A 5,658-nucleotide genomic window follows, 5' to 3' on the forward strand; every position below is an offset into this window, starting at 1 on the left:
GTGTTATCAAACATGTGATCTGCTTTTGGGAATATAAATTATTTTACTGTAATGATGTCAAAGCTGGAATTAATGATTGTTAATGAGGGAAATTATCAAAGCATGACCCTCTGGGTTGCCTGAAAATTTTAAATGATGTGTTGGACCTTGCTCTTGATCTGTAGGTCCAGGTATAAATGTAATAATGCGAAGATTACTTTGTGAAATCTAGTTCTTAATGTGTTACACTGATGACTGTTTTGTTAAATTTAGAGCCCTCAGCTCCTGAATTTCCAAACCTTATTCCCCCACCCCTGTCACCAGGTCCCATCTGTTCCCCCTTGGAAGATTCCTTCGCTAGATTAAACGGGGGGGGGGGGGGGAATACAAGAGCAGGGAAGGGAATGAACATTCCTAGACCTGGCTTCCCTTCCCCCTGAAGCAGCCTACTGCCCTCTTGGAAGACTTGTTCGCTGAATAAAAAGGGGAGAAGAGGGTAGCAGGCGGATGGTGGGGAAGTGGCAGAAAAATCCTTACCTACTTAAGCCTTAAAGGGAAAAAAACCCTCCGCAGGAGGGACATGTGATTGGGGAAGAAAAAAATCTAAGATCCAGTGGTTAAGAGACTCCTTTATTGAAAGGAAATCACATTCAATGAATACGTGCTGGCCATGTGGCCTGAGTGATGACTCTCATTGTTTCTAAAGTTTGTGAACTAGAGTTTTGGGAAACTCGCTGATGGTTTTAAAAAGAGGGATACTGGTGTTGTGACATTCTGACAGAATTTGTACAGAATGGGATGAATTAAATAACCTAGATTGTTAAATTAGTTTGGGAATAAACTATTTTAACACTATTGTAACTTTTGCAAGGGGTTATGTGGTTTGGGATTTTAAACTATTGTAACACCTTTGGGTTAAAGAAAAGTGGTATTGTGTTACTAAGAAGAGAAATAGCTACGTTATCAGGGATGTTCACTGATGCCTTTTGGGAAAAAGCTCTAATTGGTTTTAATGTTAAGTTTAATATTGCTAACAATTGTATTTTGATTTTGGACAGAGCATTTGGAATGTGAGTGCTGGATTCTCTATATGGGGTACTCTAAAGTTTTTCTCAAACTTAATTGTCGGGAAGTTAGTTGAGTTGCAATGACATTGGGGTTTTAAATGTGTCATAGGTATGAGATTGGATTCTGAGAATTTGTGTAGAGACAAAAGTGTAACAGGCGGCTAGGTGGTATAGTAGATAAAGCACTGGCCTTGGAGTCAGGAGTACCTGGGTTCAAATCCGGTCTCAGACACTTAAGAATTACCTAGCTGTGTGGCCTTGGGCAAGCCACTTAACCCCCCCGTTTGTTTGCCTTGCAAAAACCTAAAAACAAACAAACAAACAAAAAGTGTAAAGAACATGGGATATTCATTTTGTTTTTGTTCTAAGGGAAATGAGATGTTTAAATAAGAATCTTAATGTTTAATATTTATTAACAATGTAGGTTTAATTTTAAAGAAGTCAAGAATGTGGACTTCTCTCTTGGTAACTGCAGGCAGCTGATGGGGGCTCTGAACAAATTGCAATTGTGGACCCTATTGTAAGGTCACTTATTGATGAATAAGATGTTTTTATCAGTTATGTGATGTTCTTTTTTAACTGAAAACAGATAATATTTGCAGTATTTAGCTATCTATTGTGAATATGTTCTTTAAATACTGTATCATTAAAGCCTGGGATTGATGTGATTGCTTTGAAGTGCAATAAGGAAAATATGAAAAGTATGACCCTTTCTGGGATAGGTCTGTGGGTTCATAAATAATGTAATAATGGAGGAATTGCTTTGTACAATCTAGTAATTTGTGTGTTACTCTGTTACTCACAGAAATTAATAACGCATGTTGGAAATTTAAAGCTACCTAAGATGTTTTAATGGTTTTAAAGAATTCTGAAAAGTAAATTATATGTTAGGGGACAGCTAGGTGCCTCAGTGGATAGAGCACCGGCTCCAGAGTCAGGAGACCTGGGTTCAGGTCAGGCCTTGGATACTTGGCGATTGCTTAGCTGTGTGACCTTGGACAAGTCACTTAACACAATTGCCTCGGGGGGGAAAATAACCATTTGTATGTTGAGGACGGATAGTAGGTAAACAAGTTTAGGTATAGAAGGTTCTATGTGTGTGAATTGGGAATATTTTGGATCTATATATGTATATTCCAAAGCAGTAGTTGTTTGCTTTGAAGTAAAAGCACCATATAATATAGGAAAGATAAACACAAGATAATTTGATGTTTCTCTGTGCAATCTCCTGGACAATGGAGGTAAGATACAACAGGCTAGAAGGAGGTTTCTCTAGCCAAGGGGCATCTGATATACCATTTTTATATACAGATAGAGTAGATATGATTTCAGACAAAGGGATGTCTCTAGTATGAGGTAGGAGACAGGCCTGTAGGGCCAGCCATAGTTAGGATACCTGATTTTAGGCAAAGACCCAGGAAGGATAATCTGAGCTTTAGTTAGGGGCTTTCATTAATTGGGACTCAATTAAGATTATAATTGGAATTTAGTGAATTGTATTCACTGCAAGTTCTGACTAGGTAAAACAACCATTTTAGATCACGGGACTTTTAATTGATTTTCTCTTATGTCAGACACCAGGATGGTCAGTAAAAGGAAATGCTACTGGGTAAATGTCATGTTCTTGCAGCCAAGGAAGCCAAGATGTCAGGTGACTGGGATGGGCAGCCAAAGGGGTGACTTCTCAGTATGGCTGAGGTTGGACCCCTTTGACTTGATTTCCCCAAAAGGACATTTGGACAATATCTCACCTGGAAGAATAAATCTGGCCTAAGACATCTGACTTACCCACGTGACCTCTGCCTGGACACTGGCATTCAATACTTATATCTGTAGAGGAATTTTCCTTTAATGTCCTGGATCTTTATAGTTAGTTACTAAGCAAACTAGAAAAAGAAATTTTAGGTGAATTGGATCTAATAGCCAGGAGAGAGGTTAGGTGTGTTAGGTGTATGGCTCTGACACCTGCTAACAGCAACATGTTAAGATAGGAATTAAGTTTCTTTAATTTTTAGAAGGGGTATTTAGGTAAGAAAAAGAAAGGGAAATTCTTAGGATAATTCTAGTTTTAAGGCCTGGCTTAAGGAAAGGAATGTAAGTCAGACAAGTATATCAGGAAAAGGAAAATCAATGCTATATTTGAGAATATTTTGAAAATGTTCATTTTGGTTAAGGATATTTGAGCCATTGTTGTAATAAGAGCAAAGGCGAAGATTGTTTTACTTTTAAACCATATGCTGGGTCCTCGGACCTAAGATGATTGTTGAATGTATGTTACAATCTTAAGACAGTATGACAATCCTCACTGGGAGTTTGCTCAGGTAGTAAAATACTAATGAAGGTTTATTGTGCTAAAATTAATTATGTGCATCAATATGGCAATAAGGCAGAATGTAAATTGCAATAAGCCCCAAAATCTCATTGTCTTGTGAAGAAAACATGTGTTTTGATCTAAGTAAAATGTTAAGCAGATTCTTTACCAGAAGACAAAGTTTCAACTAGTCACCTGAGCTGGAGAGGACTTTTTGGAACAGATTCAGAAGATGCAGAAGGATGTCGGAGGTCTCCAGGAGAGAAGAGAAGAAAGGAAAGACACTGGACCAGTTTACCTCTACCATTTCTCACCGATGTTTACATTGTATAGTCAAGGGATCTGTGTTTGTAACCTCCCCTTGATAATATGAGTCTGACACCCCTACTTATGCCCTTCTCCCTATGAAAAGGAGGAGAGGCAGGGTGCAGATGTGCTCCAGTGAAAGAAAAGGAGGGAGAGTATTGGGTGGTATGTTTATATCCTATCTAAGGGGAGTCTTATCTCTGATGTAGCTGGCCTGTACAACTTAAAGAGATAGGTGGACTGAGATGCCATGATGATACCTGGATCCTTTGTAAAGATGTTTGTAGTTCATGTTTATCCAGGTTATGAAGATAACTCAAGGGTTTGAGTTATTTTGAAAAAAAAAGTGGGGAATAAAGTATAATATCAATGTTTGTGAAATTCCTGTATAGAAAGGGGTCCCTGACATCCTTCTGGGCCCTGAGAAATTCCTTTGAACTATAACTTTGGCTAGGAACCTTTGGGTCTGAAAATAGTCTGACAGGACCCAAGAGGTCATGGATATACCATAAAATTGTCTAAAGATTTACAAAGCACCCTTGTTAGCCTCATTGTCTTGCTGTATCTGTTAAATTCCAGGACTGCCTCCCCCTTCCCCAGATGGGGCTGGAACCATAAGATAGTAAATTTCTGACTCCTTCCATCTCAGAAAATAATCATTACACAAAGACCCTGACCCCTTCTCACTTCTATCTGTATGAAACCCTATGTTTACATATGTATATATCAAGATAATATATCTAACTGGTGTCTTTGCTTTTCTGTATTTTGCTTGCTCTCAGTACCCCCCCCAAACACTATAAAAACCCTATCCCCTGAACACTCAGGTACTGTCAGATTGGTGTACTCAATCCCCCAGATAGTCCCCGGGAATATTAAAGATCTCCAACCTTATCAAACTCTGGTCTCCGTCTCGCTCTTTGGGTACAACAATGGGGCTTATTTTCCCTATCTGCACAATGAGGAAGTTGAAGTAGAATGCCTTGAAGTTTCATTTTAGTTCTAAGCTCATGAACCATGACTTGTCCAAGATCACACAGCTAGGAAGTGTCTGAGGAATGTTTTGATTTCAGGTCTTCCCGACTCCAGATCCAGTTTTCCATGCACTGTGCAATCCAACCTGCTTTTACATCTAAAATCTTATGTGTGACTTTGGGCCTCAGTTCCCTCCTCTATAAAAATGGGGTATTTGAATTTGATGCCCTCTGTTCCCAGCTCCTGAACTAGATGGAATTCCTCTTAGCCCTCTAGCAGTGATTCGTTATGTGACCTTGACAGGGGACCACTAGTAAACTCTTAAAAACCAGCTCTTTGAGGAGGGGGAATTTACCCATGACGCACTTTTAAATTTAATCTGCAAAATTAACATTTCTCCATCATTTTCTTAAGACAGTGAACAAAATAAGCAAGCCCTGATTTGATGCATCTGCCAATTATGCAAGGTGTAAATGATCACAGTGAAAATTTAACAATCAGTTCATGCAATCTGGTTCAAGAGGACGTCAACAGTCCAGAACCTCAGGTAGGCCATTCCTCCTTTTGGGGCCTCAGGTTCCAACTGTGTAAAATAAAGTGCTCAATAGCTCCTCCAATGGGGTCCCTCCCAGCTGATACTGAAGATGACCCTGGATAGACCACTCTCTAGGGCTTCAGTTTCCTCATCCATCAAAAGAGAGGAGCTAGACATGATGGTTAGAGGTTCTTCCCTCAGATAGTGGGAAAAAAAGCATCTGAGTCATGTAAGATGAGACGAACAGAGGAGGGACCTTTCAACAAATGGTCTCCATTTTTTCAGGCAAAGTTCTTTGCTGAGGAGAAGGTAGGCAGGAGGAGGAGGAACTAGATACCCCATGGAAGTTTTGAAGAGAGATGATAGAAAGATTTGGAAAAATCCACTGTGGTGAATGGGCTAACAAGTCATTTGGGGAGGCATAAAAGGGTTGCTTTGCTGCATCGGTGGTGTTGAGGATAGAGGGCCATTTGAAAAGAAATACA

The sequence above is a fragment of the Macrotis lagotis genome, chromosome X (assembly GCF_037893015.1).
Source record: "Macrotis lagotis isolate mMagLag1 chromosome X, bilby.v1.9.chrom.fasta, whole genome shotgun sequence".
In the NCBI taxonomy this organism is placed as follows: Eukaryota; Metazoa; Chordata; class Mammalia; order Peramelemorphia; family Peramelidae; genus Macrotis; species Macrotis lagotis.